Source organism: Benincasa hispida, chromosome 12, assembly GCF_027475165.1.
Source record: "Benincasa hispida cultivar pf3 chromosome 12, pf3_genome.v1.1, whole genome shotgun sequence".
Lineage (NCBI taxonomy): Eukaryota > Viridiplantae > Streptophyta > Magnoliopsida > Cucurbitales > Cucurbitaceae > Benincasa > Benincasa hispida.
In genome coordinates, this window is record NC_143489.1 from 5,843,452 (window position 1) to 5,869,298 (window position 25,847).

General features: G+C 36.2%; 1 pseudogene; it reads left to right on the plus strand.

Moving 5' to 3' along the window:
- The window catches only part of LOC150031722 (uncharacterized), a 38,840-nt pseudogene extending 25,169 nt beyond the window's left edge, over positions 1-13,671 (plus strand).
- Positions 13,672-25,847: the final 12,176 nt, after the last annotated feature.

Consider the following 25,847-nt stretch of genomic DNA (forward strand, 5'->3'; position numbering starts at 1 on the left):
CAAAGGTCTGAATGTATAAGCTCCAAGGTTTCGTTGGCTTTATAACCTTTTCGAGTAAAAGGTCATTTGGTCATTTTGCCTTCAAGGCAAGATTCATATACTGGCAAAAGTTTTCTTCTAAACTATTTAGAAGTCCACATTTCACCAACTTCTCAATCCTATTGAGATTGATGTGACCTAACCTTAGATGCCAAAGATGGACATTTCTTTAGCAGAAACTCTTGGTCTTTTTATAGTTGTTGTTGTTTTGAACATTTCAGTATTAAGCAAGGCTTTTATGTCTAACAACCTTAGTACATACAAGTTATTTTCCATTGAACCAAAACCTATCTCCATACCATTCTTAAAAATAAACAATTTATTCTCAGAAAAAAAGATGGTATAACTTTATTCAGTCAGACAAGAAACTGAAATTAAGTTCCTTTTGATATGAGGAACTACATAAACATTATCCAGTAACAGATATCATTTCTTGTCCAAAAATTACTTAAGCCTGCTTACAACAACAGCTAAAAGGACCTCACCAGTACCGACTTTAAGAGTCAACTCTCCAGCTTCCAACTGTTTTCAGGAGCTAAATCCTTGATGGGAAGAACACACGTAATCATCATTCTCTACCAAGCACGTCTCCAAGACAAATAAATCACATTTATCGTCTTCGGATTCCTTCCTTTTCTGGAGAGTAGTGGGATCAATATCAAAACCTATATGATAAACTCCAACTTCCATTTCAGAGAACAATTATCGTCGACGAACTTCATCAGAGTCAGCAACAATTGATTTCCTTGTTAGTCCCTTGACATTCAATAAGGATTGGAGATTATCTTAGGAACTGACACTACTAGTTTCTTTGTGAGAACTTACATTCAGATAATTCTTACAACGAGTCCATGATCTCACGTGCAATGACCATGTTCTCAACCCTTTTGGCCAATGCATCAGGTATGCTTGCCAAAATGTGAAGCCTGGCCTTCAAATTAGCCTTCATCCACAACTCATATGCATTACGAACATTTCATGGTGCATCAGGGTTAGGGACTTGAGTACAATCCTCAATCATGAAAATTTTGAGGTCATTCACCATGAAAAATATTTTAATAAACTCTGTCCACGTCATGTAATCAGTCAAAGTAGAAAAGGAAACTAACAGAAAATCAAACATTGACATATTGATCTACGTTAAATTTTAGCAATTACTCTTTTAAAACAAATCCAATCAGGTTTAGCAAAATATAAATGAACCCTATAAAACATCTAGTTTTGCAATGATGTTTCAAAGGTTTAGGACAAAAGCCACCGAAGGGTAGTCAATTTATCCTTCCACTGAATTGAGACACTCTCAACTAACCATTACACTAGAATAACTCTTATTCCTATAACGATTAGCCTCATTGATTTAGTCAAGAAATCATTAACTTTCTTAACAATTTTCTGTAAGTGTGACCCTTCATTTTAGATTCTAGAGTGCCGACCTAAGTAGCCGATCGAAGGGAAAAATCGATTGGAGCAAAAACTAAAGCGACCCTATCCATTTCTAGAGCTCAACTAACTGTACAAACCATCTAAAGGGGGACGCTCCCAGGGCGCCTCGAAGCCGTGCAAGAAGGTCTCATGGTAGAAACCAATGAAGGAGACTGCAGAACATGTTGACACATATCCTTCTCCCACTTACTATAAATACTCTCTCCATTCACCTTGATATTGACCCATGCAAACACTATCCGAAGGGGGACGCTCCCAGGGTGCCACGAGGCCAAGCATGAATCTCACGGTGTGAACAATAAGGAAGAAACGTGAGTGGAATTGATATATCATATATATCTTTTCCTCCCACTGAGTATTTTAACAACCTAGGGTTTAAATTACTTAGAAAAAATATGGCTAATTATTTTTACTAAATGACTGTTTAAGTTTTCCCAAAAGTAATACTTACTTTGGAAAGTTAAACAACTTTGATAAACATTCATGAAACACTTTAACGAATATTAATCAACAATTGCATGCTTGTATTATATCTATCTAATTCACCTTTTCAGGTAGGTTCCCAGGTAGGAGTGTTCCATTTTCATCAGCTTAAATACCCCAACTTAGCCAGAACCCGCCTTATACAAAAGGTCCCTTATAAATAGATTGAAATTTAATCTTTTATTCAAATCAATTTAACCCTATTAAACCAATTTAAAAGAATAAAATTAGGTTTCTAATCTCATTAAAACTGTGATCTTAGGTCTATCTCATCAAATTTTAAAACTCTTTTAAAACATGATTAAAGCCTAAGTTTGCACGTAACTCTTTCTTATTGATTTTAATTCTAATTTCATTAATTATAACTCTTATAAAAAATAAAACAATCAAAACCAACCACATTGTTAAGCTATACATCCACAAGGCATTTATAACTCTTCTAAATAAACCTAAGTATCATGTTTCATACAATGTTCATTCATTACTATATACTTTTATATATCATGAGTATGAACTAAGCATACATGCTCCCATACACCCTTATACTATAATACTCATAATATAAAGATGATGCATGGATATGCTTAATGTATGCATATATTATAACTCTTATATTATATGATGCATGAGCATGTTTTAAAGTAATTTAATCTTGCAAACTACTATATTATAACATTTATAATATAAAAATGATGCATGAATAAAATGCATAACCTATGGTGGGTTTTAAATCTATATGTCATACATTATGGCATATAAATAAACATACTGATGAAAAGTAAAGAGAAGAGAAAATGGCACACACTTCTTATGTGCAAAACCCTAGTACAGGGAGGAAAAACCACGGTGCAGAGAACTTTTATTATAATAATGTGATACAGAATAATGCCCAGAGGCTATAGTTTAAATAGAAAAAGATGAAACCCTAGGGTACACATGAAAAGACAAAAATGCCCCTAGGGCAAATATTCTATTTTCAACACTCCCCCTTAAGTTGGAGTGTAGATATCAACAAGACCCAATTTGCTAATACATGAGTCAAAGAGTTGTCGTGATAGTCCTTTTGTGAGTACATCTGCCATCTGTTGATTAGAAGGAACATAGGGACACTGATATTGCCACTGTCAAGTCTATTTGATAAAATGCCTATCAATCTCTACATGCTTTATTTTGTCATGCTGAACAGGGTTGTTTGCAATGCTTATAGCAGCCTTGTTATCACAATAGAGTTTCATTGGCCCATCGTGACTTTATTTAAGATCAATTAGGACCTTTTCCAGCCACATTTCTTCGCATATCTCAAGGCTTAAGGCCCCGTACTCAACTTCGGCACTACTTTGGCAACTACCCCTTGTTTTTTACTCCTCCATGTAACAAGTTACCCCAAACAAACGTACAGTAACCCAATGTCGACTTTCTAGACCACTGAGCCTGCACAATCAGCATCTGTATAGGCCTCGATGCATCGTTTGTCTAGCTTTCTGAACATTAATCCTCTGCCTAGAGAAACCTTTAAATATCTCAAAATTTGTTCCACTGCCTTCATAAGGAGACTGCATAAACTGGCTACTTAGATCACTAAGCTTAGTATTTGCTTCCATAGGAGTGTCAACTGGATTACATCCTGTCATACCTGTCTCTTTAAGCAAATCTAGCATATACTTTCGTTGAGAGACAGAAATGCCTTCCTTCGATCGGGCCACCTCCATTCTGAGAAAATACTTTAACCTTCCAAGATCCTTGATCTCGAATTCTTCAGCCATCCTTTTTTTCAATATGTCTATTTCTGAAGCATCATCCCCCAAGATTACAAAGTCATTAACATACACAAACAGAACTGCCATTTTCCCAGACACAGACTTCTTTGTGAACATGGTGTGGTCTGAATGTCCCTGACTATACCCTTGTGATTTTATAAATGTAGTAAATCTGCTAAACCAGGCTCTCGAAGACTGTTTCAACCCATATAATGACTTCTTCAATTTACAAACTTTGCGACTTAACTATTTTTCAAACCCTGAAGGCGGACTCATGTACACTTCTTCTTCTGATTCTCCATTAAGGAATGCATTCTTTATATCAAACTGGTGCAAAGGCCAATTCTTATTAACTGCAATCAAGAGGAGCACACGAACTATATTTAACTTTGCTACTGGAGAGAAACCTTTGGCCACTAACCGTGCCTTTGGCCATTAACTTTGCAAAGGCCAAGTCTCTGAGTAATCTATCCCAAAGGTCTGAGTGAAACCTTTGGCCACTAACCGTGCCTTGTATCAGTCGATCGTACCATCAGGCCTATACTTAATAATAAACACCCATTTGCAACCAACTGTCTTATGTCCCTCAGGAAGAGTGACCTGTTCCCATGTGCCGTTCTTTTCAAGAGTTTTCATTTCTTTCATGATAGCGGCTCTCCACTCAGGAATTTCCATAGCTACACATATGTTGCTTGGTATTGTAATAGTGTCGAGGCTAGTAGCTAACGCTTTGAACACCGGAGACAAGTTACTATAAGACACATAACTCTGCATTGGGTACTTGGTACAAGACCTCGTTCCTTTCCTCAAAACAATAGGAATATCAAGAGAAGCATCACGAACTTCCTGTTCTTCTGACTTCTCATCACACTTAGTATCTTGCTTTGTCTCATCTGGGTCTTTCTGTTCTTCTGACTTCTCATCATACTCAATATCCTACTTTGTCTCATCTGTACCTTCTTCAACATTTTTAGTCGGAACCTGGAGTTCATTACTGCCTTCACCCGTACCAGCCACATTCTCAGTACTGTCTCTGCTTACACTACTTTCAACACAAGCATTATCACAACACATGTTATCATTATTAGGAATAGAAGACTTCTTACCTATGTCACTCGTTCTGACTCATGTACTGAAGCTGAAGAAGTGATCGGTGGCACTATTTCCTTTCTAAGATTCCTCCTATAGTACAAGATCCATGGGACTTGCTCGGTAGGAAGAATAGAAGCATTGACACTTGTGTTGGGAATGGACTCAGGTAAGTCTAGCAGGCAAGGATTTAGACCCAGTTGGACTCTTCAATTATTCTCCCCCGAAAGAGGACTAAGGAGAAAAAAGGGATGGTCTTCGAATAAGGTGACATCCCTGGAGACAAAATACTTGCGGGAAGAAGGATGGTAACATTTGTACTCATGTTGAATAAGGGGGTATCCTACAAAAACACACTTTTGAGCCCGAGTGGTAAATTTGGTTCGATTAGGACCATGGGTATGGACAAACACAACACACTCGAACACACGAAGTGGAACATCAGGGGTAAGGCGGTTATCAGGATATGACTCTTTGAAATAGTCAATAGGAGTTTGGAACTTTAAGACCTGAGAAGGCATTTGGTTTATTAAGTGAGCTACTGTCAAAATAGAATCTCCCAAGAGGTATGACGAAAGAGATGTGGATAGCATGAATGACCGAGCAACCTCAATTAGGTGACGGTTTTTCCATTCAACCACGCCATTCTGTTGCGGGGTATAAGCACATGAACTTTGATGAATTATTCCTTTAGAGGCAAGGAATTTTTTTTGGTTATTATTAAATAATTCTCGACCATTATCGCTTCGAAGAATGGTGATTCTTGTGTTGAACTGGGTTTCTATAGAATTGTAGAACTGTTGGAAGGTAGAGGTGACTTCAAACTTGTCAGTAAGGAGAAAGACCTAGGTCAACCTAGTGTGGTCATCTATAAAGGTTACAAACCACCATTTTCCAGTAGTGGTCGTAATCGGAGATGGACCCCACACATCACTATGAAAAAGGGTGAAGGGTTTGGAAGGCTTATAAGGTTAGGTTTTCAACGAGACGCGAGGTACTTTAGCTTGGACACACACATCACATTTCAAGTTAGAAACATTAATATTATGAAATAGATGGGAAACAAATATTTCACATAATGAAAACTCGGATGTCCGAGACGAAAGTGCCATAACATATAATCAGTTTCAAAATTGGAAAAACAGGAAGACAATAAACTAGTCCTATCACAAATCCTAGAGGAGGCATCTTCAGTAAGGAAATAGAGCCACTCATCATGCCAGGTAGTGCCAATCATCATCTTCGAGTTCAAATCCTAAAAAATAGCAGCATCAGGTGAGAAGATAACACGACATTTCAAATCTCTGGTAATCTTACTGACAGATAACAAATTGTAAGAAATTTTAGGCACATGTAAAACGTCTTAGAGAGCAAAACCCTCAAAGGGTGATAAACGACCTTTCCCAGCCATAAGGGCGAAGGATCCATCAGCGATCCCGATCCTCTCATTTCCAGCACTCGGGTAATAACACAAGAACTGGTCAGACGTGCTAGTTAGATGGGTCGTAGCTCCTGAGTCTAGAATCCATGGTTTTCTACCATTTATACTAACAAGGCCACAAGGGTGATGCGTACCTGATTGTGCATTTGCACGGGCACCCACTGTACTAGACCCATTCTGACTCGTCTTCTGATTCTGTGTTTGATGACCAGCTGTCTATTCAGTTGCTAATGCTCGTCCAGGTCCTTATTGTCGTCTTTTACCATTTGAAGGACGACCATGTAACTTCCAACATTGCTCTTTAGTGTGCCAGGGCTTTTTATAGTGTTCACAGATCGAAGGTACTTATCCATTTTGTTTACCAGTTCCTGACACTTTAAATGTAGCAAAATCTGTTGATTGAATTACTGGATTATTCATGGCACTAGACCTATTTTCCTCAAGACTGATTTCAAAAACACTTCCATCAAAGAGGGTACTGGATGAGTTCCCAGAATTCGACTTCGCATAGCATCAAATTTTGGATTAAGTTCTGCCAAAAAATCATAGAACCAGTCTGTCTCTTCAAAATGATAGTGTAAAACTCTTCCACACGAACAACTCCAATTCAACTCTCGACATAAATCCATCTCTTGCCAAATCACAGACAGCTTATCAAAGTAAGTTGTGACGTCCATTGTCCCCTGTTTACATTCATGGACTTGTTTACGGAGCGCATATAGTCGAGCTCCATTTTGTCGTTTGGAGTACAACTTTTTCACAGCCTCCCAAATATCCCTTGCAGTAGCAGCATACAGCAGAGGTGTTTCAATCTGGGGTTCCATACTCCTTACTAACATAGATCGGACTAAAGAATCCTCTCCTTTCCATATGCATTCCTAAGGGTCGCATTGTTTAGGTTTTGATATTTCGCTGGTCAAATACCCAAATTTATGGCAACCCTTGAGAGCCATTCTCACAGATTGAGACCACGAAAAATAATTATGGCCATTTAATTTCTCTCCTACATTACAGCTAGCAGGATTTCCAGAAAATAAGTGACCTGTAGATAAATTAGGGAAAGAAGTTACCAGGCTTCCTGAATAAGTTGGGCAATTAAAATTTCTCCCTGGCCATTTGACGTAGTTCCAAGAGCCTCTCCAAGACTGGCCATCTCCGCTGTATTGACTCATTCTGCTATTTAATCTGAAGCTGCAAATGGGCCAATTGTTCCTGAACGTAGTTAGATTCGCTTGGCTGGAAAAAATTAGAACCACTCGATTGGAAGGAATTATGAGCGATTCCGGCAACCATATGCGACGACGACTTGAAAACATGGCTTGAGAGATTGAAGCTCATGGCTGAGATCAGTGCTGACTCACGCAGCTGGGTATCAAATCTGGAGGCTGGAAAAGGTGGAATCACGTGCGGATGGGTATCGTGTGCGTCTGGAACAACGTATGGTTGGGCATCAACACCGGCGGCTAGGATCGGCACTATAGGAAGTTGATCATCCAATGCATATGGCTTGGACTCGACCGAGGGTTGCTGGGTATTTCAATCGTCTCCATAGATGGCTGGGGTTGGAGATCCGATCTGTTCGTGCGGCTAACTAGGGCCGGAAGCAACAGACCCGGGTGGCTGGTGGTGTGATTTGAAGCTTGATTTGTGCGGCTTGTTAATAGCTGGTTCAATCAACTCCTGAAACCGGGGCATCATCATCTGAAAATACCGTTCCATGGTTGTTTAAACGAGATGAAACCCTGGCCACATTTCAAAGCGAGATGAAACCCTAGCCACCAATGAGGAAAACCCAATAGGAGAATCGCAAGGGCCATCTAACACTACGAAACTCTAATGCGAAGAAATGTAGTTGGAAAAACTCTTAATTGATCTTAACCAAAGTCATGATAGGCCAATGAAACTCTATTGTAATAACAAGGTTGCTATAAGCATTGCAAACAATCCTATTCAATATGACAGAACGAAGCATGTAGAGATTGACAGGCATTTTATCAGAGAAAGACTTGACAGTGACAATATCTGTATTCCCTGTGTTTCTTCTAGTCAGCAGATTGCAGATGTACTCACAAAAGGGCTATCACGACAACTCTTTGACTTATGTGTTATCAAGTTAGGTCTCATTGATATCTACGCTCCAACTTAAGGGGGAGTGTTGAAAATAAAATATTTTCCCTAGGGGCATTTTTGTCTTTTCATGTGTACCTAGGGTTTCATATTTTTTTATTTAAACTGTAGCCTCTGGGCATTATTCTTTATCACATTATTATAATAAAAGTTCTTTGCACTGTGGTTTTTCCTCCCTGTGCTAGGGTTTTCCACAATGGTGGCCAGGGTTTCATCTCGCTCTGATACTATGATGAAAAGTAAAGAGAAGAGAGAAAATGGCACACACTTGTTACGTGGAAAACCCTAGTACAGGGAGGAAAAACCACGGTACAGAGAACATTTATTATAATAATGTGATACAGAATAATGCTCATAGGCTATAGTTTAAATAGAAAAAGATGAAACCCTAGGGTACACATGAAAAGACAAAAATGCCCCTAGGGCAAATATTCTATTTTCCACACATACATCTCATGTATATTAAATAAAAAATGATGGATCAAGAAAATTAGCCTCAAAACTGGACTATTACAAAGAGCATCGAGTCAACTAGTTCAAACAGGCAAATTGGGTCTTGAATCGTCCAGGCGAAGCCTCTTCAATTGATCGTATAACAACTCTTTATGATCGTCGAGTAACGTTGATCGAGTATAAACGATTGTGCAACATGGATCAAGTTCCTTTTAACTATGCGATGAAGCATGAAGGCCACGTGATCGTGCAGCGCATATCGAGCAACGCATGCCTAAACGATCCAGTAGATAAAGACTATGCGATGAAGCAAGATTGTCTAAACGATTGAGAAGCAAGTGTCGAGTATCTTATACTAAATGATCGAGTAGCCAGTGACTATGCGATGAGCTTGCTGGCCTACTCGATCGTTTAATGCCAGCGCCATGCATTGAGTATCATATGCTCTATGCAATTGTTTACCTCAAGCATCTACGTGATCGAGTAGCCAATTCAACATGATCGAGTAAACTCTTTACTCAATCACGTAGCATTAGCCATTCGATCGTTTAGCAAATACTACACAATCGAGTAAAACTTTTCTACACGATCACATAGCCAAATCTAAACGATCGTTTAGCCAGGGTACACGATGCAACCAACCTGGTCTTCTTCCTCGAAGAGAACATCATCTTCATGCATCTGAAGCTTCATCATGAACGATTCAAAGCAAAACAAAAACTTGAATACAGTTTCGATTGCTTGTTAATTATGCCCAAAAATGCAGGGGCCCTTACGAATTAACTATGTAAATGTAAAGAAAGCTTTAAACAAAGACAATTATCTTGAAATTATACATCAATCATCATCCATAAACACACTTAACATTTAAATGCATTGTAGAAAACTTAAAACCCACCAAGACTGTAAATGACATTTAATACAGCAATGGAATTTGGAATATCAGAACAACCTACCTCTAATACCAATTGAAGGAATTCTAAAATTAAAGAACCAGTGAGCGGAATTGGATCATTCTAAACTCCATTGTGAAAGAACACATACATTTACAATCATTCAAAAATGATTATGCATAAAGAATAAATTACAGCATGCTTGTTAAATTAAATACAAGAGGATCGAGTATAATACCTTTGAAGAACTCTTTCTTCTCGTATTCCCTCGATCGATCACCAATGCATCCAAATAGCACGAATGTAGCAATCAACACAACAAACAGCATGAACTGGAAAATCCTCGATCACAACCGAGTTGAACTCAATCTTGGATCCTCGACGAATAAAACTCGATCCTCGATCACCAATGAATAAACAAGACACCACCACAAAAATTACCTTGGTATTATCAATGTGAGAATCCACGAGTTGTGGGCTCTGTTTCATTTTGGATAGAGGAATAGGGAAGGTAAACGATCGAGTATGCGATCAAACGATCGTGTAGAAGAAGAAGCCTATCACATAGACTTAATACTTGATTGTGTAGCAACGAGTAACTATCATATAGTAAACTCGATACTTGATCGTTTAGCTCTCTAATGCTATCGTTTAGTAAAACCTTTTTACTCGATAGTGATTTTTTTGTGAGATGATACAACTGAATTTGCACTGAATTGAATGTTCTAATGATTTGGAAAACTATTTTTCTTTTTATCTCACAGTTACCATCAACCGCAAATAACCTCCCACTCCAGTCAGTTATTAAAAAAAAGAATTATTAATTATCATATAATTAATAAATTATAAATAAATACAATAACTAACTTATCATATTATATTTATAGCCTATAGTTTTAATATTGCATCATATGCAACATATAAACCATAGTTCTTTTTCTATTTTATGGTATTTAATATAAATAATATTTATATTAATTCCTCCAATCAAATAATGTATCAAATACATTATATCAATTATATTCACATATAATTGAATAATTAATTTTATCATAGATAATCAAATTCCCTCTTGTTAATTTAAATACTTCAAATTAACCCAAAATCCGACAGTTGAACTCTTTGCACTATAGATATATTTATGTGTCCATTGGATATAACCAATCAACAGCGCGATAACCCTTCACAAATCGCTAATAAGTACAGTTGGACCAATTTACCATTTTGCCCATATAATTACATCTAACTTCTTAAGTACCACCGATTCCTCTAATGAACAATAAGTCATAGTCCTACTATGACTAAGTGCCCTCTTCCCAAGAAAGGGTGTGGTCACTATGTTCAAGACTCAAAATTAGCCTTAATGGAGCAATTTATCTATTTACCCCTGCATCGGGGAAGGAGTGAATTTTGTCTTGTGTAGCTAAGTTCCCAGCTCCCCAATCAGACGAATCCCTAAAATGGTAGGTTTATTGAATTGGCAATCTGGTGACTCTCACCCATACAAATCAAAGGACCGCCCTCATAAGCAGAGTTCCCAACTCACTCATGATTAATGTCATGTCACCTATGGTCATCCTAGTGAAATGTAAGTCTCAATTATCAACGGCGTTATATAAAGAGACTAATCATTTCGTGGCCTGTTCTTATACAAACTCTTTGTATAGGATACCCCCGCTCGCATGTCTCCACATGAATGGTCAAGATCAGATCATTTGTAGTACTTTACAACACTTGTAACATCTACAAATCAGGCTGTATCCCTAGTATTACTAGGATAAGGTATCCCTCCTTTATCCATATACTACAGACCATTTAGGTTATCACTTAAGGTACGATCCACTTGTATGTCTCCATATACATGCTTAAGTTACATAAAATAACCTTGCATCTTAGTTTATTAGATTAAGTAAATGCTTATAAAATAACACTTATTTTATTAATAACAATATGTACACAGAGTTTACTAACTACAAGACTACTAGGAGATTTAGAACACCATTCCCAATAGAGACAATGATTAAACGACCAGGAGATACTCGATGGGATCACATTACTGCACTTTAACTAGCTTTATGACAATGTTCTCTTATATAGTTTATGTACTTGAGACAATTGTGCAAGGTGGATTAAATTCAGAACAAATATATGAAGCAATAATAAGTTCAATTCTATCTTTTGAATTTATTTTTCATATACATTTTATGAAAATTGTTTAGGGAATTACAAATGACTTGTCTCAAGCATTAAAAAGAAAAGATCAAGATATTATGAATATAATGAATTTAGTTAAAATTTGTAAAGAAAGATTGCAAAAAACAAGAGAGTCTAATTGGGATTCGTCGTTGGGTATGATTTCTGATTTCTGTCATAGTCATGATATTGAAGTTCGTAAAATGGATGACCTATTTCTAATTTGAGGAAGACAAAGGCAAAAATCTCAACCAGATACAAATTTACATCATTATCGTGTTGAAGTTTTCTATGTCGTCATTGATATGCAACTTCAAGAACTGAATAATCGTTTTACTGAAACAAATACTAAATTGCTTCTCTGTGTGGCATGTCTAAATTTGAGTAATTTAGTTGTAGAAAAAAACTTAGTCAACTTGCTCAATTTTACCCAAGAGATTTGTCAGCTATTAAATTCTCAATGCTTAAGGATCAACTTCAAAATTACATTATTGATATGCATTCAAATATTGAGCTAAAAAAAGTATGTGATCTTGTAGTAAAAATAGTCCTGATGAATAAAGACAAGGTCTATCCATTAGTTTACAGATTACTCACCTTGGCGTTGATTTTACCTGTCGCCACTGCTACTATAGAGAGAACATTTTCTACTATGCATATTGTGAAGACTCGATTGCATAATCGAATGGGAGATCAATGGATGAATGATTATCTTATAGCCTATAGTGAAAATAATTTATTTGATAATTTAGATACTGAAGTTATCATGGATTGATTTCAAAACATGAAAACTCGTAGAAGATAATTGTATGTACTAAATTAGTTAATTTATGAAGTTATGAATACTTTTTTACATTCATTTTTAGATTTTTTTTGCATATAGTGTCCCATATATAAAATTTTTGGCTCCACCACTGGTAATGACCCGAGATTAGGAAAGAGACATGAATGAACCGATATCACATCCAATGAGAAGGATCTAGGGGATATGAAAGAAGGGTTAAGAAATCCTTAAATGAATTCAATGTTACAACCTATACAAACAAGGTGCACCTTCCTTTCCGGTAACTCATTTATAAGAACTTCAAAGTTAAACATGTTTAGCTTGAGTCAATCCTATGTTGGGTGAAATTCTAAAAATTTTCCTAAGAAATATGTAAGTGAGGACAAACCATGCTTAAAGGATTTGTGTTGGTTTGTGGGGATAGTCTTCATTCTTAAAAGCGGTTTAAGACAAACAAGGATAACACATGTGAGTGATGACAAAACATGCTAAAAGAATCTGTGTTGGCTTGTAGAGATAGTCTTCACTCTTAAAGCAGTTCAAGACAAGTAAGAATTACCACTACAAGAAATTTTAGTTTTTCCGACAGATGAAATCATCGAAAAAAGTAAAAAAAAAAAAAGTCAGAAAAACCTTTTCCAACGGAATCTTGATTACCGACATTAACGCCAGGAAATCCGCGTCAAGAGAATCTTTCCTGACCCATAAAAACCTCATCGTCATAAAAACAATTTCGTGAAAAAACAAGAATGGAGGATTTCTGCTGATGCCAAAAGGAACCGTTGGACAAAGGTATTTCTCCGGTCGGGAGAAGTAGCTTCTGCTGATGGTTCCTTTTGGTGTCGGGAGATGGTTACTTATCTCGATGCCCAATCAACGATTTTACCGTTGGGAAAGATTACCTTTTCCGATGTTGGCCTATTCGAGCTTCAGAAGAAGGCACCTTTTGCTGATGGTGACCTATTTTAGCGTCGGGAAAAAGTAAAAAAAAAAAATCATGAAATTACACTTTTTCCCGATGCTTGTACTGTTAGGATTATATATTTAGGCATAGGGAATATCTTTTTTTTTATTTACTAAATATTAAACCTTTTTTTTTAAAAAAAAAATATCATACCTGTTTGAATCTTACAAATCTCAAATAAACTAAATTAAAAACTGATAAAATTAATTAAATGTCTACAACATTAAATAATATACAAAAAGAACATGTTTAAATCTTAAAAATTTGTCAACTAAACAACTACTGATAAGTCTTGTCTTAAACATTCATAATACCCACAAATTCTGAACCCCTAAAACATTACATAATATCCATATAGTGTAAATCATAAAGTACCAATAAAATACAATTCTACAACCTAACTTATCTCGTCGGGAGATGCATCTTCAACATAAATCTTGGGATACCATTAACAAATTCAAATGAACTCAATGCAATCCAACACTCCCCCCCCAAATCCACAAACTCAATACAACATATATCCATCTCAAAATTAATCTCAAGCTCAATATAAGACATAAAACTAAATTTAAGAACATCAACACACTCAATATACCATATACTAACTACGCTTTACATAACTAAACGTTTATGTTGTTACCATAACTATAGGATAACAACATACACATCTTATAATAAGTTTACAACGAAAATTGAAGAATTCATACTAATTTGATTTATCTCTTTGTGATTTCATGAGTTGCAAGATCATGACTTTCATATCATCCATCTCAGTTTGTCTTTTTTCTTCTATTTCGTCCAATCTCACCTTCAATAATTGTATCTCTTATTGTTACTCTTCTATAATTTTTTTAGGAAGATGCACTCGATAATGATCTCTTTTCTCTTTTTTTTAAGGCTTTGGTGCCCTACCAAGGTCCACTCCTATGCCCAACACCTGCTCGCATATTTCTTCTCTTAATTTTGGTTCAGGCCTTTCTTGGGTGGAGGATTCTCTCAGCTCAACCATTTAACTCTATATCAATAATTTAAACAAATAATTGTATGACAATTGGGTTACATTGAGGACTAAAAACTGGAAACTGGAAACTACAGGAGGTCTATGTTCCACCTTTCCATCATATTCTTTGCTTTTACTCTAGCTGTGATTCTCTAGAAGGTAACATTGATGCCCCATAACACATCATTTTCCTCTTAACCCTAATGATAATGTATCCTCTTTACAAATAGGGCATGTTTATTAACCCTTGGTACTCCATCCAGATAGGTCACCATATGTAGGAAAGTCATTAATAGTCTACAACAAGTTGGCGTGCAGTTGAAAGTATTCGCTGCTAACACAATCATAAGTGCATACACCTTGATTCCATAACTCTTTTAACTCTTCAATCAATGACTGTAAATAAACATCAATTTCTTTTCTAGGAGATCTCAGCCCAAGTATAAGAAGGGAGACAAAGAAATTTATATCTTTCATGCATTTTTAAAGTGGTAAATTGTAAGGAATAAGTACCACAGACTACATACTCTATGAAGTACTCATATTTCCAAATGGACTAAAGCCATTTGAAGCTAGTCATATAAAAACATTTCGTGGGTTTGAAGCAAACTGAGGAAACTCACGACCGAAATGCTTCCACTCTTCAGCATCAGTTGGATGTTTCAACACTCCATTCATTTCAACATGTTTATCTTTATGCCACCTCATTTCTGAAGGAACCGATTAAGGTTCGTAAACGAAAGCGAGGATCGGTCCCAAATCTCAATTTTTACAGAACGTTCAGTTTTACATGATAATATAGAGAAGATTATGCAACAAAAGAAAAATTTTACAACATGCTAATTGAAATTGAGAAAATAGATAGGAAAAATTAAGAATACTAACCCTTGAAAATCTTATCTTCGTATATGATTCCTCTTCTCAAAAAGGTCACGAACTCGAAACCCTAATTTGGACACTACCATGAAAGCTTTGCCTGTATTCTCTAGGATGAAAATTCAAGGAGTTGTGGGCTCTTGGTATTTTGAAATAGGGGGATAGAGTTTTATTTTAAGAGGAAGGAGAGTGAGAGCCTAAGAACTTTTCTCAAAGAAAGTTTGTGTTTTCTATGTTTTTTTCTCTCAGAGCTTTTCTGTAAAAACTCAAGATGAAGAAGGAATGAAAAAAAAATAACAACTGTGTATACCTCCACTTTCACGCACATATAACATATATTAAACTTTATGTTATATCAAATATAACATATAACCTATAATTTAATATTGTATCAAATACAATATAACCTATAATTTTCATTCTCTCACTAATGCATGATATTTAATATAAATCTCATTTACATTAAATTTAGTTATATGAATCCAATTACATAATTAATATTTGAATCATATTCAATTATTTATTTCCTCTCAAATAAACTTTATATTATAATGTATGAAATACATTATAGTAATTATACCATATATAATAAAATTAAATTAATTAAATCACATATAATTGATTCTCTCAATTAATTTGAACAATTCAAATTAATCCATAATCGATTCTCATTTAATCCCTGTTGAGCCAATGGGGACCTCATGGACCTGTAGCTTGAAGCTCCAATGGTACTTAAATAATTAATTAATTAAACATCCAATAACTGTTGAACACTCCACTAAAGACCGAGAGTTGCACTCTTTGCACTATAGATATATTTCTATGTCCATTGGATATAACCAATCAACAGTGCGATGACCCTTCATAAATTGCTCGTAAGTACAGTTGGGCCAAAATTACCAGTTTACCCCTATAGTTACATCTAACTTCTTAAGTACCATCGACCCCTCTAATAAACAATAAATAATAGACCAACTATGACCAAACCTCTCTCAGGTCAGAAGATGGCATGGCGCCACATTGTTCAAGCCCCAGAATCAGTCCCTAAAGGAGAAATTTATCTACTTACCCCTGTAGGGATGAAGACCCTAAGGCACAATGGAAGCCATAACATACAAAACCCAAAATATATTTCAAAATGCCATTTAAAATCAAAACAATTTTTTTTTACAGATCTAAATAGATTAAGCACGTAATTCTAGAAACAAAACCTATAAAGAGAAGAAACCCTACCTTGCAAACCTTTTGGGAATTCTATAAAATTATTCTGTACGAATTGGGAATGGGTTGCCACTTGGAGTCCTCCCTATTCTTACAAGAAAATTAAAGATTTGAGAATTGTGGGATTCTCTTTAGAAATAAGGAGGATTTGAAAAAAAACACAGAGAGCTTTTGCTTCTACCAAAAAAAAGAGAGAAAAAAATTGCTCTTCTTTCTGCATTCTTTTTTTATACTGAGAGAATGAGAGAGAAGAAAGATACATGGGATTCATCCCACGTATCCAGTAACTCCCTTGCGTGGGGAATAACTTTTTTATTTAATTAAAATTAAATAAAACTATTTATTTAATTAAATTAAATAAATAAAAACCAATAACCATTTAAATCATATTTAAATGGTTCATCCCATGTCTCTAGTAACTCCCTTACGCGGAGAGTTACAATTATATTTAATTAAAATTAAATAAAACTATTTATTTCATTTAACTAAATAAATAAAAATCAATAATCATTTAATTAAATTTAAATGGTTCTCTCTCACATAACTTATAGTTTTTGTGTGCATCTAATGTGCATTAATTTTAACCTATAGTTTTCAATATGAATCTTATTCATATTAAATTAATATTTGAACTCCTTTCAAATATTTCGTTCTCCCATTTATTAATTTTGAGTCATATCCAAAATTAATAATAAAGTCTAAAATTAAACTTTATATTAAAATGTATCAACATACATTAAAAAATCACAATTTTGAATTTGAACATTTCAAATTCAATTTAATAACAAATTACCTCAATACCCTTTATAAGTTAGGAAGGGGACCTAATGGATCTGCAAATCAGAAGCTTCAATGATGTGAGATTAATTGGCTAAATTCATTAACCAAATTAATCAATATTCGTTGACTGTGGGTACACTCTACTAAAGACCCATAGTTACACTTTTCTCACTACATATATGTTTCTGTATCCACGAATAGATCAATAACAGCAAGTTAGTTCTTCACAAGTGTTCGTAACACCAGCTGGGTCAAATTACCGTTTTACCCCTAGGATGGCTCTACATCCTTAAGTACCAGTGCTTCTCTAATGAACAACTTGTTTATAGTCAAACCATTAAATAGAAACCCTCTGAGGCCAGTGAGAGGGTAGGGCCCTTTGTTCAAGTCTCGAGGACACTACTTAAGGGAGCAGTTATCTACTTACCCTGAAGTGGGGAATGAATGAAATCCATCTTGTATGATTATATTCCCAGCTACCCCCTCGTTCTTATCTCCAAAATGGTAGGCATATTGAGTTGGCGAACTAGCCACTCTCACCCATACAAATCAAAGGACAATGCCTCGTGAATAGGAGTTCATAATATACTCAGAAGTAAGACTAAGTTGCCTAGGTCATCCTACTAGAATAGAAACCTAACTAGTCAGCGGAGTTACATCTAGCGGTTACTATTTTGCGGTCTGATCTTGCACAAACTCATTGCCTAGAATACCCCAACTCGCATGTCTCCTACACAAATGTGTTGGATCACTACGTTTGTATCAAATACAAAGTGAGTCATATCTATAGTGTTACCAGGATAAGGTATCCAACCTTACCTCTATACTATAGACCCTTTAGGTTGTATCTTGAACATTGATCCCTATATGTCTCTACATATAGATCAAGGCTCATTAGACAAACTAGGATGTTAGTTTATTAGATTTTAGGGTTAATATGACAAAATTAAATAAAACATCAATAACACTTATTAAGAAAAACATTAATAACTATTTATTAATGACGGTCATTTAATTACATTCACTATCTACGAGTTTTAGGGCATAAAACCCAACAAACTCCTACTTGAACTAAAACTGTAGTTTGTGGGATGTACATTACACGAAACAACAGGGATGTTACTAATACAAAGCAAAATACAATAAACTAGGGCATCTCATACCCATTGCACATCTCTCACTTGCCCTAGATTACACAATGTACATATCTCGAAGACCTAGATTCTTTAGATGACTCTTTAACACTTTAGCCGAAAGAGCCTTCGTAAATGGATCAGCAATGTTGTGCTCCAAAGCAATCTTTGTGAAGATCACATCTCCTCGTTGCACAATCTCCTATATCGGGTGATACTTCCTCTCAATGTGCTTTCCTCGTTTGTGGCTACGATGTTCTTTCGAGTTGGCCACAGCCCCACTATTGTCAATGTAGAAGGTGATCAGCAAGTTCATGTCTGGAACAACCTCCAAATCACTTAAGAACTTCCTTAGCCAAACTGCCTCATTTGTTGCTTCACAAGTAGTTACGTACTCAACCTCTATGGTTGAGTCTGCAACACATCTTTGCTTGATGGTACGTCATACTACAGCTCCCCCATTCAGAGTGAACACTGTTCCTGACGTGGACTTCCTATAATCTTCGTTAATTTGGAAATCAGAGTTTGTGTATCCCGTAAGAATCAAATCGTTGGCTCCATACACTATCATATAGTCCCTCGTTCTCCTAAGATACTTGAGGATATTCTTAATTGCAGTACAGTGGTTGTTCGCCTCGTGATTTGTATTTAAAAGTGCTTATGAATGAAGATGAAAGATGATAATTTAGGTGAATGGTGATGACTGACAAATTTCTTCTCTAGAAGAATAAACAATGCATCGAAGTGGTTGTAGTTCACATATAATGCGTGCAAGCTTTCCTGAATCAATCTCAAGTATAAATCTGACTCACGCTTCTTGGTAAGTCCAGGATCAAACACGAGGATTTTTTTGACAGTCTAATGCAGTCCTTGCATTGTTTCAATTGTAGAAGGTTCTTAGATTGAGTGAAGATTATTTATTCTAACCTGGATGCATGCATACAAGAAAACATAGGAGTTCAAGGGGAAAAGGGGTCTATGGGTGAATGGTGCTAAGTGTTTTGGGTTATGCATTGATTCCAAACTAGATGAACAAGTGTGTGAAGGGGTGAGAGTGGAAATGAAGATGATATGGATGCTTGTTTACAAACCAAGTGTATGTGTATGCGTTAGAACTCTGTTCCTTAGATTGTGTTGAGAATTTCTCAATACAAATGCCACATGTATTCCTATTTCTAGGATGTATGCGTTGGAGACAGAGAATGGCAAAAGAAAACACAAGAACTTTTATCTCTAAACCTACTATGCGTTCTAACTCAATGCACTCTTTAATTAACCTATTCCCTCGAATAGTTTAACTACGTAATAACTTCAATCAAGTGATCAAGATGATTAAAGCATAGAATTTAAGTATGCAATGACTCAGGAAAATGGCAGCCACACATAAATTTGAATGTAAATAAAGGAACGAGAGTGGATTGATTAAATGTAAGATTGAAATTAAAGATAGCAAATCTGTTTACAAGAATCTCAACTTAATCCATGAGATGGTAAATAAAAATGAAAAGTAAAGGAAGAGAAAGTAGTCAAGCCATAGAGTTCAATCCCTTGTCCTCTTTTGCTTGATTTAAATGCTTGTTGCAACCGACTAGGTGACAAGATAACGAAGAATTCTCTTTCGATCATAGTTTCCGAAAACTCTTCTTGATCAACAATGGCAAAGGATCTTTTCCTCTTATCTTGTAACATCCCAAGTTTTTAGGAAAATTTAAGTTAATTATCTAAAATTGTTGAGTTTTAGTTTCCTTAATATTTGGAATTTGGAATCAAATTGTTATAATTGAAGAAGTTTTATTGGTTAATGTGGATTCTTTGAGTAGAGTTTCAAATTAATTGGAAGGGATAATTGAATTATTTGGATAAGAAATTTTGAGTTTTTGTGAAATTTGAAAGGGAAAAGGAAAAATTGTGGGTTTAAAATTTTACCCTCTTTAATTTTGGAATTTGGATCCAAAATTTAAGTAAAGAATTAGGAGAAGATAATTGGTTTATTTGGAACTTATTAAATCAAGTATCTAAAAAGATTTTTAGATTTGGATTTAAATTAATTTGAAAGTTGGAATTTAATTTTGATTATAAAAATTAAAGAGGGTAAAATTTTAAAACCACAATTTCCCCATTTCCCTTTCAAATTTCACAAAAACTCAAAATTTCTTATCCAAATAATTCAATTATCTCTTCCAATTAATTTGAAACTCTACTCAAAGAATCCACATTAACCAATAAAACTCCTTCAACTGTAACAATTCGATTCCAAATTCCAAAGATTAGGGAAACTAAAACTCAACAATTTTAGATAATTAACTTAAATTTTCCTAAAAACTCGGGATGTTACATTCTTCCCACCTTTAGAACTTTCCTCCTCGAAAGTTCAAATCTCGAAAAGCTTTTGATACTTAATCTTCACCTCATCATCTCGCTTTCGAATTGCTTCATCGGTCCAAGTGAATAGTACTTCAAACTTCAATTGTTCTTAAAGGTCTATACCTTCTTTCATATAACATCTCCAAATTTTCGAAGGAAAACCAATTGAAGTTGATCTCAAATGCTCGCAACCAACGAACTCTTAACTTAGGAAGCCAAACCAACTTTACCTTTGACCTCGAAATATTAATTTCCTTTATCCTATCAAAATAATAAAACCTTCATTAAATACTTTTATTTTCCTCCCACTTATCTTCGTTAAGACCAATAAGCTAAAAGTTCTCTTTTTCACTTTCCAAGTGAAGCATAATCTCTATACCAAAATATTTGACCACTTCCAACCCTTTTATAACCTACAATTCAATTTCAAACTTTATACTTTTATTAGGGTACTTTCCACAAGTTAACATTGCTTTTTAACTTCAAATTCTCATCCTCCATCTTAGTATAGCTAATTAAACTTAAGTCTCTTCATCGTAATAAAGACATAGATAAAATCAAAGCACCTTGAGATCAACAATTCAATCCAACAACTTATTTTCTCCCATTTTAAACCAATTATAATTTTAATCACCTCACTTTCCTTGACCAATTTATCTTACCTAAGTCTCTTAAAGAGCTCCTTATACTATTGCTTTATGCTTGATAACTGATAAAAATACAAGTTATTATAGCTCAAATAAGTAAAACAATGAGAGAATGTGATGGTAAAATAAGCAATATCATGTCCAAAAGCGCTAAACTAAAAGGAATTGCGATCGCATATGTCCATCGCATAAAAGCAGTTAATTTACTTATTATGTGCAGAAAAAATGCGATGGCACAAGTAAAATTGTGATCCAAAGGAACTAGGCGTCAGTGCGCTTCAAGATTGTGATCGTAAAGTCATGCGATCGTGAGAAGTTTCTTAAAAATGTGGCAGCATAAAGACTGCGCATCAAGGTGATAGCATAATAAATCATGATGGGATGGAAAGCTGATGACGGTCGAATCCGAATTTAGTTGACAAGCCGTTAAAGCCACACTGTAGCAAATACACTCAACTTTCGGTGACCATTAATCAGCGCATCAAAGCAAGAAAATTAATACCATCCATCATTGCAATCATTAGAAACAAAGGCTACATCATCTTGAGCTCTATAAATACTGAAGGCAACCAGTGTAAAAGAGATAACAAGTTAGAGAATTAGTTAGTTTGTTCATGCACATACTCGTAGATATACTTAAAAGATGGAGACGAACAAGGAGACGAGGAAGCCGAGAGATCATTCCCAGACAAATCAAGAGACTGTTAGAAAGCATTACAAAGAAGAGAGGGCCAACACTTGCGAGAGCTACACATCGAGAACAGAGTTGGAGTGAAAAAGAACAGTGTAAAAGGCCATGGGAAGCAAGACATTGCTTACCGGGCTTCTTATCTCTCAATTCCATTGTTATTTTGTATTCAGTACTTTATTTATAGAAAATGGAAATCTCATTTCAATCTATGTTCAATCTCTTCTTACTTCGCATGAGTAGCTAAATTTCTGAATGGGTTGAGAAGTATTTAGCTAGCATGACTTAAGATTTACATGTTATACGATCATCTTGTCTTATGTATGCGTCATTCACCCTTTAGAGATACTTGAGACACTAGTCTAAAGATAGAATCTAGACTTGAGAGAGTCAGATAGAATCTAGGCTTGATAAAGTGAGATTAGAACCGCATAAGCAAGAAATAGAAAGTTAGACATAAGTTCTGTTGTTATCTACACATCGCATGCACCCTAGAAATAGGTATGATTGTATGTGGTCACCTTGTTTTTTGTGTGCATTAATCATCATCGCATAGGCAAGAATAGAGGCTTAGACATAAGTCCTATCGACTTTATCGTATACTCATCGCATGCGTCCTAGAATTAGGAGTTATGGCATTCTGCATTGAGAGATGACGTGCTGTTATTTGTGTGTAGCATGATCGCATAACTTGTGCACAATCTTAGGAAATGTTAGCTCGACCCCTTGGTCGCATTCTCATTGTAACTCTACGCTTTTATCAACTCTGCGTTAAACTCCGTCGCATAGGAAAAATTCTTAATCAAAACACCATCCACTTCATTTGTTTTTACTACCGCAAGAGAATCAAAGTGACTATCGCATATTTACTTAATAGTCCCTGTGTTCGACCCTGAACTTACCAGGAAACCTAATCAGGCTTATACTTTGGTCTTGTTAGGAAAACTTGCATGATCACCGCATAACACACATCACTGCAAAATCACATTATAATTGCACGAATCAAGTTTTTTGGCGCCGTTGCCGAGGACTACAGTACATATTGCTCTAATAGTAAACCTCTTTGGTTTTCTTTGCAGGTTTCGATCTCTGTGCACTACCATTCCTTCGGTAAGGGAAGAAACAAGCATCGCATGAGCGAAGGACACGCTCATGAGCCCAACTACGACATAGAAACAACCGCCTGGCGAATGGCGGAACAACCGGAAAAAAAAGCCGCAAATGTAAACAACATTATGGAAAATCTTATCCTCCTGGTGAATGACCGCAATAGACCCATTCAGGACTATGCATCACCCAACCTGTATGATTTCTCCCTAGGAATCATGAGGCCAGCTTTGGACGGATCAAGGTTTAAGATGAAGCCGGTTATGTTATAGATGATCCTGACAGCCAGACAGTTTAGTGGAAGGCATGGCGAAGATCCGCACGCCCATCTCTGGAGTTTTATTGAAATTTGTAACAATTTTGTGTCCCCAAATATCTCTGCTAAAGAATTTTGACTCATGCTATTTCCATTTTCGTTATGCGATCAAGCAAAGAAATGGGCATATTCCCTCGAACCAGGGGAGATAACTTCGTGGGAACAAGTTGTCGAGAAGTTCATGAAGAAATATTTCCCTTCTACGGAAAATGCAAGAAGAAGGAAGTTAATCACAAATTTTGAACAAGAAGAAGACGAATCGCTCAGCGACGTATGGACGTGGTTTAAGATATTAGTGCGAGATTATCCGCACAACGGATTACCGAACTGCCTCCAGATGGAGATATTCTACCGGGGATTAAATCCTGCATTGCAAACAGCTGCCAATGCGGCAGCAGCAGGCAGTCTGCTAGACAAGACTTATGATGAGGCTAAAAACATTCTTGATCGCATATCAAATAATCATGAAGATTGGCAAGAGAGCGATCAACGAGTAAAACCTCGAGAAGGTAACGCAAATAACTGTGCCATCGCATCTTTGCAAAATCAAATGAATGAGATGATTAATCTATTACAGGGCATCGCAATCAACAACCCTAGAATGCAAAGAGGGCAAGTCAACACATAGAACAGACTAGCACCAGTTGTGCTACATGTGGAGAATCGCATCCGAGTGAAGAATGTCCACGAAACACGCAGTCAATCTACTTTGTAAAGAACAACCCTTTCTCAAATACATACAACCTCGGGTGGAGAAACCACCCTAACTTCGCTTGGAAAAATAACCAACAACAAGGTTACCAACCTATGGCGTATAAAGAAGGACCACCGAGATTTTTCCAACGAACTAACGATCAATAGGAATAACAAGCTAGCAGCTCGCAAGCACCGTAATCATCTTCTCTAGAAAACCTATTAAAACAATACATTGAAAAGAACGAGACGGTCCTCCAGAACCAGGCGACTTCCATCCGTAATCTAGAAATCCAAAGAGGACAGATTGTAGAAGAGCTGAAAAATTGACCGTAAGGGACGTTGTCGAGCTCGTCTGAGCTCCTCGTAACTCAGGGAACACAAGGAAAGAGCACTACGAAGCAGTCACCCTGCGAAATGGAAAGGAAAGAGCCTAGCAGGACCAATCCGAATGCGATGGAATCCAAGAAACCGTTGACGCAAAATGAATCAGAAGAACCTGAGACGATGGAACCAGAAGTTTCGACCACCTTCAAACCTCTAGACCACGAAATAGTGAAGGTACAACTACCACCATTCTCACAAAGAATGAAAAAGAAGCAAGATGATGAAAGGCAGTATTATCGCTTTATGGAATTATTAAAACAGCTACACATCAACATTCCTTTTACAGAAGCGATAAAGCAAATGCCGAAATATGCCAAGTTTGTAAAGGATATGGTGTCAAAGAAAAGAAGCACAGGAAAGTTCGCTATGGTGGCATTAATGAAAAAATCAAATACTATAATCCCACCGAAGATGCGCGACCCAGGAAGCTTTACGATCCCCTGCTCAATTGAAGGGATCTACATCGATCAAGCACTATGCGATCTTGGGGCCAACATAAATTTAATGCCCTTTTCAATCTTCAAATAGTTGAATGTGGGGAAGCTGACGCCCACGACGGTGACTCTCTAGCTTGCGGACAGGTCCCTAGTTCACCCTGAGGGAAAGTTGAAGGATGTCTTAGTCACAATCGATAAATTCATTCTACCAGCAGACTTCATCATTCTAGACTATGAGGCGGACAAAGATATGCCTATCATATTGGGACGACCATTTCTATCTACTGGTCGTGTTCAAATTGATGTACACAAAGGAGAAATCACAATGAGTATAAATGAGGAGAAGCTCAGGTTTAACATCATAAAGGCGATGAAGTATTTAGAAGATGAAAACCTATCAGAATCTGACAATGAACACAGTTGCAATGAAGAGCCGGAGTAATCACAGAGACAACATCCGTAGAAACCTACCATGTAATCACAGAGACATCAAGCCATGACAAAAATTTGAATTTGAATGAAGAGAGAAAAA